Below are 14,553 nucleotides of genomic sequence, written 5' to 3'. Positions count from 1 at the left end.
TATCAAGGTGGTCACTTCATAAGTTATATATATATATATGAATAACCACTATTTTGTACACCTGAAACTAATATAATATTGTATGTCAACTATAATTGAATTTTTAAAAAATATTTTATAAATTTAAAAGAAATGCACTGGTAAAGGGAGGCACCAGATTATTGAAAAACTGGTGGTGGGTGTCCTTTATAAGCTGCAGTTAATGATAGAATTTTTTGCTGTGGAACTGGGCTACCAAGTATCAATGGAATGATGGTACTACAAAATAATAGAGAACAAAGTGAAGCAATGAAACATGAGAGGCAAAGTAGATATAATTCCCTTAATGGAAAGCAAAGCCAGAGGGACTATCAGGAAGCCTTCACCTTTGGGATCTTTGGTATTAAGATATGATGGTCTTTGGGTTAAGAAACCCAAATAAGCCACTGACACAGGTGTTATAGGATAATAAGACCTCAATAACTGTTGAACAGAAGACTATGAAAGCTGCTGCAATGGATTATTGTGGTTCCTTGCCAAGTCATTTCAAATTAAATTCAAATACCCAGAGCCCATTGATACAAGGAGAAGCCTGGAAGCCTTGAGGAAGGACCCTGCAACCGTTCTGAAAATACGTACAATAAAAATCCTCCCCCCTAAGATCTGTGGCCAACTACAGGTCTGTCTGAACTAACATTGATAACTGGGAAACCGAACACCAATTAAAATAAGAGATTATGGAGCTCGAGTCAAAATAAAATGTTGGGTGAATCTGTGTTGTAACATTCTAAGAGTTCCACAATCCCATGTTGTGATTATTACCCAAGTCCTGGAATGTATATTTAAAATTGATATACTTAGCAAGCAGCTGGCAGAATAGTCACATTGGTTTTCACTAGAAAGATAAGAGACATTATTGTATGAAATACCGGTGGATGCCCCAAAACTACTAAAAACTATCCTGCCCCTGCCAAGATAGTTAATCAGCCCCAATAATGCCTTTGGGAAAGAAATGCCAGGAGTTTTCATATTGTTATTTAATTAACCTTTATTGCCCTCCCAAAAATGAGATAGATAATGGTTGGTAAAGATTGACAACCATACATTTAATCAGATGGTAGCCCCAGCTTCAGCTGCCATGTTGAACATTTATATTTTTAATTGAGCAGATCATTAAAGGCTTTGGCACTTGGTATATGGTCACTGATTTGGCGAATGCTTTCCTCTTGATCTCCATCAAAAGGAAAAATCAGAAGCATTTTGCCTTTGCATAAAGATACAGCAGTACTCAGTCTCTGCCCTGCCCCAAGGATATAGGCTAACCTCTCCCACTCTATCATGATGCACTTCACTGCGATGTTGATTGAGTTTTTTTTTTTTTTTCCGTTCTTGGGGATATTACTCTTTTTTTTTTTTATTAAATTTATTGGGGTGACAATTGTTAGTAAATTTACATAGATTTCAGGTGCACAATTCTGTATTACATCGTCTATAAATCCCATTGTGTGTTGATTGAGTTTTGAGGTTCCACATACATCGTACTAGTTCATTGTATTTATGATAGCATACTAACTAAACCTGATGAGAAGGAAACAACAAATACTCTAGATGTCCTAATAAAAGAAATAACCAGAAGATGGGATTTAAGCCCATCAAAGTTCAAGAATCTGTTACATCAAGGAAGTTTTAGGATGCAATAGTGTAGTTGCTGAGGCAGCCACTCTGAGATTAAAGGACACGTTGTTTATTCCTTGCCACTTTTTTCCCCACTATAAAAATATACAGCTCTTATTGGGCCTCTTTAGATTTTTGAGGCAGTATAAAGTAAATTTGAGTAAAGCACTTCAAATTATTGGTTAGGTGACATAAAAGGCTCACGGTTTTGACTAGTGCACAGAGAAAATGTAGCAGGTCTAGGCTATAATGCCAATATGACTGGCAGAGCCAATGGTGTTAGAATTCTTAGTGGATAATGATGCTGTTAGGCCAGCACAGCAATAGTCTATCATTTGATGGAAATGGTATATTCAAATTTGGGCCTGAGTAAATCTAGAAGGCATGAGTAATCTTATAAAACCAGAAAGTAGAATGGTAGTTGACAGGTGCTGGGGAGTGAGGGAAATGGGGACATGTTGGTCAAAAGGTACAAACTTTCAGTTATAAGATGAATATGTTCTGTCATGGTGAAATATAGTTAATAATACTGTATTATATAATAGAAAGTTGCTAAGCAAGTAAACCTTAAGTGTTCTCACGGCCCTACCCCAAGGTAACTATGCAAGGTGATAGATGTGTTAATTAACTATGGTGATCATTTCACAATGTATATGTATATTATAAAATCATCAAGTTGTACACTGTGTGTGTGTGTATTTATCAATTATACTCAGTAAAGCAATAGAGCTGGGTAAAATTATCTAGCTCAATTTAAAAAAGCAAATATGAGAAGATACTCAACTTCACCCATGTTAATGTAATGTGAAGACTAAAATGAGAAAATTTTCATATTGATGAGATCAAGCATTTTGATAATACATTGTATGACAGAGAGTGTAGATTGGGAACCTTGCGTTCATATGCTGCAAGGGAACAAGTATTGGTATAATTTTTTTATTATTAGGCTATTGCTACTATAATGCTACACGATTACAACAACAAACATTTATTTCATGCTCATAGGTATGCAAGTCAGCTGTGGTTTGGCTAAAATTGGCTAAATTTTTCAGGTGCTTAGGCAATCCAACATGGATGGTATGTTTTTTGTCAGTTTTCAAACTGTCTTTTGTAGTATCTAGTTTTTCAAGAGTGACTTGGGGATTAGTTGGGGGTGAATTTGGGGTGCAGGCATAAAGGAGGGGAAGTGAACAAAAATCCCTGAATCAGCTTTAATTAAAGCTCAACCTGCATCATTTTTATATATTGAAGTTCTGTGTAATGTTTTGCTTGAAAGAAATGGAGGAGGGCTCAATTGCTAAAAAGGAAGAGAGGAACTTTGAAAGCCACCAAATGAAATCATAGAAAACAGGAAAGAAACAAAGATTTGTTTAAAATAGAATCTGTTAAAAACTGATAGGGTAAGGCATAAAGACATATATTCTGCTATGTACAGAAATAAAATATTGTATTGTGCTTTGTGTAATATACCTGACATTAAAGGAAAAGATATTAGGGGTATGTGTGTGTGGTATTTGTATGTTTTTTGCAGAACTAAGATGGACATTCGACAAATTTCCACTGGGTTAACAACTATAGAAAGACTCAACAGTGCTAAAAAGAATAGAAACAAATATTGTTTAAAAAAACTATTTAGTAAATTATTGTATATATTTCCATTTGATAATGATCATAATATTATAATTGTAAGGTTAGTTTGTATAATTATATGCTGCAGAAGCTTTGAATTCATTATCTCAGTTATTCTTCACAATAGTCCTATAACTGAAGTGCTTAATTCCCATTTCAGAGACGAGGAAAGTAAGGCCTTTAGTGATTTAGTAATTATCTTCAGGTTCCAAAAATCAGTAACTGACAGATAGAAGTCTATAAAATTTCAAAGCTTACAATTTCCCACATCACAACATGCCAGAATGTAATTTGAAAAGTTGAAAAGTGTTGTGCAAGACGTTTCTAGAAATCAAAAAATGTATAATAAAAGAAAGAGTGGTGTTTCTTTTGGGTGTTTTCTTTCTAAACGCACATAATCCAATCATTGGTTTAGCAGGTATGGTGTGACCAAAATAAATACTATTTGCATTTTTCAATAGTTACTTTAATCCACATCTAAGAGTGAGAATTGTTTTTATTCATTTTAAAGTTGTATCTGAGGAGCTGAATTTCTGAAGCAGCAGACGTATTATTAGAATACTTCTAAACTGAGTAGTGAAATTACTTGCAATTCTGGTACAATTCTACCCTTCACTGATGTTTGAAAATATATCTCAAAAGAAGTGGTTTCTGTGAGTTCTTTAATAATAATGAAGTAGACTGAGCTCTATGAGGTCAGCCTAGTAAGAAGCACATAAGCAATTTACTTGTTTCTCTAAAAAGGAAACTTGATCTAAAAGAATGAAGGTAACCTGATGCTTTCAATTGGAAAACCACTGGATACCTGGCTTGTGCTAAGAATGTCTTGCTCTCCTAAGCAACTTGAGAATAACCTGCTGATTCCTTGAGAGTCCTTTGCCTTGCTAGAGTCCTTTTATTGATTATCCGATATATGAGGATGCTGCATGTGTTATAAAACACAGTTAACCATGTACATATCTTTTTCTCTGTAAAGTAAGCTTAATAGTCAGAACCTATGAACAACTGGGTAGAATGATAACACATTCCCATGAGTCGCAAGCCTTGGTCAATCCCAGGGTCAATTTTCAAGAGCATTCATTTGAAAGGGCTGCAAAAGCAAGTATATCTCACTTTACCCTCCTGAGTTAGCAACTTAAAGGCCCATATGTTTCTCAATTCATTCACAAAGATCAGTCAGATATCTATATGGTATTTAACTGTTATTTGTTCCATCTACCATCCACCATATATACCTGAAATTTACAGACCTTCTGTGTTGAAGAGAGAACTTCAGACTCTTTTTCCAATCAGTCACCCACGCTGTAATATACCTGGCTGACCTGGTTGTGTGACTGGGAGTTAGGAGCAATTCCCAAAAGTGTATCCCGACATGCCATATTATTGTGTCACCTATCCCAAGATGTGCCAGTCTGGAAGATGCCAGCCCATTCATACTGTTGGCTCTTCCTTTCAGACTACTTTTTCTTTTTCTTCTTGATAGCTTTATATTTTCAGATCACAGAAGGATTCCTAGATGCCTCTGAAAGCAGAAGAAATGACTCCCACACTATGTGCCTCCTCAAGGCAGATCTTTGTGGGTATTAAGTAAACTAAATGTCTGGGTCCTAAAGTTTAAAATCAGCAATATAATCATGTCTTTCATGGTGTGGGTTATCTCTAATTAAAACTGAATATTGCAAAGACAGGAAATCCAATAGATAATGATAAAAATCTTAGAAATGACTTGGTTTTAAGATTCCATTTTTTTTCTCAAAGCAATAAATATATAAATAAATAACCCAAAGTAATCAGTTTGAGCAAAAAAATAGATCCACAACTAATAATAAATCAAACCCCCCTTTTTCAAAAAAAAAAAAAAGAGTGTTAGTGTTTATTGAGAAATATGCTCAGATCTTTATTGGATTTGCTTGTTTTTTTAGATAATGACAGACTTTTCATATGTTTAATATAGTTTACATTTCCAGATATCACTTGCATGTTCTTACTTACAGAAGAAAACTACACATAGTATCCTACCTCTGTCATTAAACCCACCCCATACTTTAAAACAGATTTTTAACAGGAAGCTATCTGCTGCCCTAGGTTTGCAACTATGAGTCATTTTACTTTAGTAAATTAGAAAGACTGTGTTGCAGAGCTAATTAGGCAACTGGCCATCATTAGTGTTATACAGTCTCTTGGCAGTTTGAATTTTATAAATGAAATTAGTGTGATGATTCCAGCTCACTCTCTAACAGACATTTTACATTATTAATTTGTATTTGGCCCACCCCAGCAATTAACTTACTCCCCAAATATACTGTTTTTATCCAGTTTCTCCAAAAGAAGATAAAATAAAAATTGGAAAGCCAACCAAACCCAAATCATGACATAGATAACTAAGCTGTGTTGGAAGCCATATAGTATTTCATGTTTTAATCAGAAACATCTCACGTCATAACCTACTCCTTGAAGAATTTTAAATGTGTTCTGTGGCATCACCCATTTAGTCATTAGTAGCAACTGCTATATTTACCAGGAAGTCCCACAAAGACCAGGGTACTCTGGTTGAAGACAAAACAGAAATAAAATATATTGTAGAAGGTGAAATTTTCTTTTTAGAGTTGGTACAACAATATAAAAATATACACGTCTACCCACTTGCATATATGCAAAATAACCTAATGAGATATCTTAAGGGAAAGACTAACTAGGAAAACTGAGTTGACTAGACAATGATTTTTCCATATCATGATTATGAACGTGGTACTTCCCAGCTTAAAGCCCTTACTTATACCTTTTTTCCTAGGACAGGGGACATTTTTTTTTTCCTTAAATGGTCAGATGATAATGCCTTGTGGGGCATTTGTTCTCTGTTGTAACAACGCAATTCTTCTGCTGTAGAGGAAAAGTAGCCATAGATAATGCCTAAACAAATGGGCATAACTCTGTTCCAATAAAACTTAACTTACAAAAAAATAGTGTGTGGCCTGAATTTCGCCCCCAAGCCATAGTTTTCTGATGCCTGACCTAGGGTAATAGGCACATTTTCACATCAACACATACTTGTTTCCAGCTTCTTCGTTGCTCACACGGTTTTCTATGCCTGGGAATTTTTTGCTTTGTGAATGACTGTCAAACAGATATTGGTGTCAGCAGTTTAAATATATGAGACGTTAATTTGGGCTAGCTTTTCTTAATCTCCTTCTTACCTCCTTCCCCTCTGGTAGAATAGACCTCTTGCTTTTCATTTTTTCATTCACAAACATTTCATCAAGTGCCTACTACGTGTTCTCCATGTTTGGGATACTGCAGTGAGCAAAAGAGAGATCATGCGCTTTGCGGCTTTCATTGTCAGGGAGGAGTACAAACAATAAAACATTATCATCAATCAAAATAAGTAAATGAATTATGCTGTGTGTTAGATGCTGGACATTATCATGGGGGAAAAAATAACAGTGTTATAAGGGATTTAGGGCATTTGTGTAGAAAAGAGGCAGTTTGCCATATTACCGTGTTTCCCGGAAAATAAGACTTAGCCGGACCATCAGCTCTAATGCGTCTTTTGGAGCAAAAATTAATATAAGACCCAGACTTATTTTACTGTAAGACTGGGTCTTTATAATATAATATAATTAATATAGTATGATATAGTATCAGGTCTTATATTAATTAATTCCTTATTTTCCAGGAAACAGGGTAAATGCGGTTCTAGTGTAAGCCTCATTAAGAAAATGAGACTTGAGAAAATATTTGAAAAGAGAAAGCTAAGCAGGATATCCTTTCCAAGAGGGGGAGCTGTTCGAGCAAAGGCCGTAAGACAAGGCTGGCCAGTGTGGATGGATGCAGTAAAAAAGGAGGGGAGTAGGAGGAGATGAACAGGGGCAGGATCCGGTGGGGCCTCACAACCATTACCAAGACCTGGGCTTTTACTTTGAGTGAACGCAGGAGCCATCAGTGAGGACAGGAGTGATATGGCCTAACCCCTTGTTTCAGGATTATTCTGACTGCTCTCCTGAGAGTGAATTGGAGCAGGGCGCAAGGTAGATGCCGTGATGTTAGTGACGAGGCTCCTGCAGTAATCCAGGAAAGGATGATGTGGATCTGACCGTGAGGAAGCAGTGGAGGCACTGAGAAGTGTCCAGATTCTGGACTTCAATATTCTTTCTGTGCATCTTGCTTATATTTGTATCAAAATACCTCTAAATTTATTTCTAATTCTTTGTCTGAATTTCTGTGTCCCTCCCCCATCAGGCCATCTGGAAAGTGACTTATGCCTGTCTGTATTCTTGAGACTTAACTTAATTCCTGGCACATTAAAATAATCCAATAAATATTTAATAAATATCTGGATAAAGGAACAAAGAATGAATATGTGAGCCAATCAAGCAATGAATGAGGTCAAGAGTCAGCATTTTCCAAATGGTAAAAAAACAAACAAATGTAAATTAAAAGATATATTGAAATAATAGGCTTATAAGAAAAAAGCACAATGATGAATTGTCACCAGATATAAATTAATCATAATGTCACTAATTAGCACACAACAATGCAAAAATGTGGGTTTTGCTTGTTGCTGTTACTTCCTCTCTATTCTTTTAACTACCTATGTTCCTAAGTCTTTCCCTTTTCTCTCTTAATTCATCACTTTACTTCATCCCAACTCTGTCATGCTCATTTCTATGTTTTAGTATTTTCTCCTCATTCTCTCATCAGTTTGGGAATTATTGGGTAACGGTAGTTGCACCTGGTCATGATTCAAACTATTATGTGTGAACTCTACTGATTATTGTTGTACCATACCCTAAAACCTATCTTGATGTCTTCTAGGGAAATAATCATTTTTTCCTCTTCAATATTTCTATCATTTAAAATAAAAGAAGCTGTTCTCTGAAGGAAGCGTGAAATTTCCCCTAAAACCTCCCAATGTCTATTATATTATGAGCCTCGTGGCTTGCACTTGGTAAATTGCGTTGCAAAAATAACTTCTATCAAATACTTTTGGACATGCTAAATATTTTCCCTAACCCAGCCCCAAAAAGGAATCAATCTATAGGAAAACCAAGTAGGACCAAAAATACTTTGTTTCAGAAGATTACCTGAAATCATATATTTCTCAATAAATACAGGCCTGCCAAGTACAAATTATTGTAGGAGCCTATTCATTTCAGGATATTTTTCTGCCTCTGATTCTACCCTCAACTTATTGATGCATTTGTGAGGTAAAATATGAAACATTTATAGTTGTGGGTTATTTTCATAGAACGATTGCATTCGTTTCAAAAGCACTTCATACTCTTTTCTCCATTATAAAAGGACAATCCCAAAATATATTGAATTACCAGGATAAGAGAAAAGCAATTAAATTTTTGTTATTTTAAAAGGTCATTTGAAAAAACACTGTATTTGATTCTTCTGTATAGAGAGGAACAGACTTCTATAAAGGCTGATTAGCCCACCTAAGGACTTATATCATTGGATTTAGGTGCAAACTATTCATTTTGTTGTATTTCAGCGAAGTAGCTATAAAACTGGATGGATTTTCTCTTTGCAAACCATGAATTCCCAGAAGGGAATGTTACTCTGCAGCAGGGTCTGAATTGAAAGAAACAGGAAAACTAGAGCTATAATGGTTCTGCTACAACATTCTCTAGCTCCTTTTAGAAACTATTAGTTTTAGATTTCTAACCACGGTAAACACATTTACTGCAGCTAGGATCTGGGTGGTGGTTGTAGCAAGGTAGTTCTCTGGGGTAATTGCATAAATTCTCTTCTATGAGGAATGTGGAGAAAACCTAGGTGAAAATCCTTTCTTTAGTGCATTACTGGCCCTTAGTTTGAAACAAAAAAGAGAATCTGTTATTTGGAATCCAGTTTCTTTGATGCAAAACATTTTTTGTTGTTGTTGTTGTTCTAACTTGCAACATGACATATTAGAGTTTACCAGACAAAGACTCACAGATTTTAGTTCAGGCCTTTAGCTCTGCTTTAGATATTCTAAAGTCCATTTACCTCTGTGTTCCAGTTTCCTCATTTATAAGGCACTAATCAGAACACTAACCCTGTCTACTTCTAAGAATTAATATGTTATCCAAATAAATATTTGAGTGAAACAGTTTTGAGAAGGTACAGGAAACTAAAAATCCCACTTCCCAAACTTGGAAGAACTTTATCTTCACATGTATTTTGTCTTTCACCTAATGCCTTGAGCACCAACATACTTTATTTATTATTATAGTAAGAAAGGCTTTGACTACAAGTATTGATATCCGAATAGCAGTTGTTTAAACCAGAAGGGCATTTACTGTTCAGTAAAAATGGAGACTGGAGGCAGGGAACTACGCAGTGGGTTCAGTAAATGTCACAGATTTCTTTCTGTTCTGAATTATTCTTAGGGAGTGGGTTTTGGTCAGCCACATGTGTGTTACCATCTCCATTTCTCCAGTAGGAAAATGTCTGTCTCAGCTGCAAACATCATCTTGTACACATAATAAGGCTGGGAAGGGAAGCGTTGCTAGGGAGAGACAGCCAGCTCTCGTATTCCTCACCAGTTTAACTAGAAATTATCTTTTCCAGAAACTTTCCCTATTAAATTTCCCCTCACACATCAGTGTCAAGGACTATATTATATAGCTACTTCTGCAGTGAAAGAGACCTAACTTACAGCCTGCAAGATAGGAAAGCTGCAAGGGATAAAGGGGTGAGGAATGGCCTTGGGGTAAGCAACCAATAATATCTGCTACACCTTAACCACATAAAATTCAACACATCTTCTTGAGAACATAACCCCACATCCTAGAGTTATGGTTCATTCACATTCTTACCGTGATTCTATTTTTTTTGTTTAAACAGGCATAGCAAGGTGACCTTAGTGGTCCGGGTCTCTGCCAAGGTTCCATTTGGGGCACAAAGACTTTAAGTTAGTTTTTAGTTGTGTGCCCAGTCTGAATCATTGTTCTTAAAGAAGTAAACACCATTCAGTGGGGGGCAAAGCATCAGCCCCTCCCTGTTAAGAAAGCAATTCTTACCAACAAAACCTTTGACCCTCTTCTTAAGACCAGGTCAATAGCCTCGTCTCTGTCTTTCATTGGAATTATTTTAGTGTTGGAGCCTCATTGGCTTACACTTGCTAAACTAATCAGAGAGCAAAAGCTTACATTATAAAATTATCCCCTGTACCCCTTCATCTATAAATATTAACTTAAGGTGAGCTCCTACTCACTCTTCTCTGAAGAAATATAATCTGGATCAAGGTGCGTTTCTATCTCTGCTCTCAAGGCAAAGCAGGTGGTCATATTTCTCCCCCTAACCCTCACCCCTTTAAAATAAAATAATTCCTACTTCATTTGGGCATCCTATTACACATGACATTCTTATTAAAACCATTGTATTTTAACATTATTGACAAAACTTAGAATTAAAAACTCATATGTGATCAGTCATTGAAACCAAAGGGCCTCCTTCCTCTCCTCATCTTGCCTTTCAGAATCCAATCAGAGGAAGAATAACTATCCATATGTACATGGCTGCGGAACTTGTTCACTGTCTCAGAAGTAATTCTAAAAGTGGGGTGGAAGAAACTGGTATGGTAACCACAAAGAATAATAATTAGATTCTACAACCCCCATAGAAACTTCCGGTGTACTTGATTAACCTTGAGAGACTCTAAGAAATGTTTCTAGAATAATAAAACAAAAACATATTGTCCAAGCTCAACCTTGCATACAGAATCCAAAAAGCTCATTTTCTTCTAAGCCAGGTAGGAAACATCTGGGGGGAAAAATATTATTAGGAAAGCTGTTTCCATTTTCTTACAAAAATGATGCATTCCATCCTCCTATAGGAGTTAGACTCAAATTCTCAGGGACAGTGGGAAGCAGGATTTCTACATATGTCCTGGGGAAACCCCCACACATTCTAATTTTTAGAAAAAGTATTACTGGACCGTGGTTCTGTTGTGTTTATGTAGAAACTCCTTCACCTTCTCCCTGGAATTGCTTTTCCCAACCTCACTCAGTGGCAGTCTATTTCAGGGCAAGTCTATTTTTCTGACTTCTTTCTTCTAAGTGTTCCTTCCTCATAGTGGATGCTCAATAAATAATCATAAAACACAATACAATGTGTGATATTTTAAGTGTTATGTTTATATTATATAATATAGATATATTTTGTTGAATAAATATATGAATGAGAGTAGCAGCTTGACCATGTAATAGGAAACGTTGGGTAGAGAAAATGGGGGCAAGAGAAAAGGTCTCAAATTCCAAATAAAGCTCTTGTGGAAGAAGAAATTGAGCTTCCAAACCTATAATGAAGCAGAATGCCAAAGAAAGGTGACCTACCTTAAGGCACAGATAGCCTGACAGTAAAAGGTGAAGGAAGATGACAGGTGCTTCCAATGACATTAGAGCTGTTTCCTGAGGCATAGGGAGTCTGTGTCTAAAATAAATGTGATGCTTGATGGGTTTGATATTCACTGGAAACCTCTGGGAAAACGTTTCAAGTAGTTTACTTTGCAAACCTTTTTCTTGGTAAAGTACAGAGTGGGAATGTGTCACCGAAAACCCGAGCAACTGGCTTCCCTTGCCAGCAAAGTCAATCTCTATTCATAGAATGGGCTTGTTCTTGAGCCTTAGCAATTTGTTTCCTATATTCTGAGAACACATATCAGCCCAGCGAGTCTCAGTGCATGGGCTTGACATATTTCAATGTTATATTGCAAAATAAAACATTCTTTCTCTCCAGGTGCACCGAGTTTTCAGAGGGGAGTTCTCGCATTGCAAACTTATCGGTCAAATCTAGCTGCTGTGCCCACAGACCTTAGTCTCCATGTATGCATTACACAGTTAATAACAATGAAACACACAGTCCCCTCGTAGTAGTAAAAAGCCCCTTGCCAAAGAATTCACAGAGCAGAAATAACTAGGAGCTAGTATATAGTTTTGAATATTTTCTGTCATTATGTGCATTTTCTAGAGTAATCTATGGGAAATTCCAGGTGGGTTATCACTAGTTCCCTTTTTACTTATAAAACTTCAGCCTAATAAAAATAATACTACTCATACCGTTTGAACCTGACAAAAATGAAAAATAGTTCAAATGAAAATATTCTTATGAAGTATATAGTGAAATAGTTCATTGCAAACTTATGTCACAATTTTTGAATGAAATAACAAAAAAATAAACACAATAAGAAACCAAACCATTTTTATCTAGTTTTATATACTATCACTTCTTTTCCTGGTAAATATAAAACTTAAAAACCATTGCTTACCTTATATACATTTTGTAAGATAGCTCTCAATTGTATCAAGTTAATTTCTATATGTTGTTTCAGATGAGACACTGTTCCTACACTTCTTTGCTTTTGGGGGATTTTGTTTAGATTAACTGTTAAAATATTGTGACATGCTCATTGTTTAAAAATATTAAGATATAATTACTGATTTTTATTCTTGTAAACATAAAGACATTTACCTGAACTTCAGATTCTTTAAGAATGCATGAGATATTTTAAATAGAGGACATTTAAGGTCTTCCTGGGTTCCGAAGAATCAATGACTAATGTATATTACAAGGGAAGAAAGACATGAAATTTTTCTATGCAATTTCCTTGTTCTTACCTCTGAGCATCACCATAATAGCTAGTCTCCAAAGATAGCCCCTTCCATAAACTACAACATCCCGTGACCTCCTTTTATCAAGAGAATGTGGTAGGAGTGATGATGCGTGACAACCAATGCTAGATCATAAGACACCAAGGCTTCTATTCTACCTAGGTATACTGGAACACTTACTCTGGAAAAGCCAGCAGCCATGTAAGTAGTTCAACCACAGTGAGCTGCCATGCTGTGAGGAGATCCAAGCTGGTCATGTTGAGAGGTCACACAGAAAGCAAAGGACCAGCCTTCTAAGTGAAAGATCCATTTTGGATCTCTCTCCTAATTGGTCCTTCCAGATGATTCTTGCTGCAACTGCAGTCTTTCTGTAACTATAATAGAGATTTGAACCCAATTAACCTACTGTGAAAGATATTAAATTGTAAGCTACTAAGATTTGGAAGTGATTTGCTACATAGCAATAGATAAATACTAACTGCTTTTTAATCTATGTTCTCCATTAAAGTCCTCATCTGTCAGGTTGATATAATTTTCCTCTCATACATTGATCTTCTTCCTTTTATTTTTATTTTTTCCACTAATGATATGCCTCACATTCTGAAAGACACATAAAAAAGTGGCCTGTTGGGTAGCAAATATCTTATATAAAGATATCAGAAAGCTGCTTCTAATCCCCATTTTACGTAGTAGTTGAGTTTAAGCAAGTCATTGCATACCTTTTCTGTTCATGTAATTATAACAGAATGTATTGCATTCAAGTACTTAATAATGCCAAGAAACAACAATAAAACTGGGAACTGGAAAACTATAGGTTCCACTATGAAAGACAGTTTTCTATAACAGAAAATGTTAAGTTCTCTGCTCCATCCCAGATTTTTTTAAAGATCTACTTGATATCTATAAGGCTCATATTTATATCAGCCATCTCTTCATTTAAAAAAAAAATTGTAAGAAAAAAAATAGCCTTATGTTTATCTCAAATATTAGTATCACATTTAATTACATAGATAAGAAATTGTATCTGATTCTAAGCTTAAAATTAAAAATGCTTATCTAAGTAATGGTGATAAGAAAAAACAGCATGTTTTTGCAGTTACGATACTGTGCACATTTAATTAACACCAACTTTTTAAGCCCTGTACTATCGTGCTTCCCCCATACCCCTCAGGAATAGAGGAAAGTTCTGAAGTCTGTGAAGAATGGTCAGTTTGATGTTTAGCGAGAACAGAGAATTGCAATATTTGCAAATAAATGAACAGAAACAGTCCCCAGGAGAGTGACAGAGCTGGTTGCTAAAGCTAAAAAAAAAATGCCTGGGGCTCCCCCTGGGCCTAGCTGCCTAGAATTTTAAGACTTGCCTGACTTGGTCATCAATTTCTTAAGGCAATAATAGAAGCATCTAGACCCCGAAACATAAACTATTTTGTTATGATGATGAAAGTGTGAGTTTGAATTTTGAGTAACGTTATGGATACACAGCATAAAGTACGAGTGAAGTGGACTAGCTGATCACATCAGTGGCTTATAAAATCTAGAAATATGACCTACTAGTGCCATGGAAATGAGAAGAGCTGAGGTCCCTTTGAGGCATAGCCCTTCTGAGCAGCACAGGGTCTCCGATAATGCCGACCACTGCTGACCACTCTTAAAACAATGTTTTCTCAACTAA

Source organism: Rhinolophus hipposideros (genome assembly GCF_964194185.1).
Source record: "Rhinolophus hipposideros genome assembly, chromosome: 9".
Classification (NCBI taxonomy): domain Eukaryota; kingdom Metazoa; phylum Chordata; class Mammalia; order Chiroptera; family Rhinolophidae; genus Rhinolophus; species Rhinolophus hipposideros.
This window is presented reverse-complemented; position numbering follows the sequence as displayed.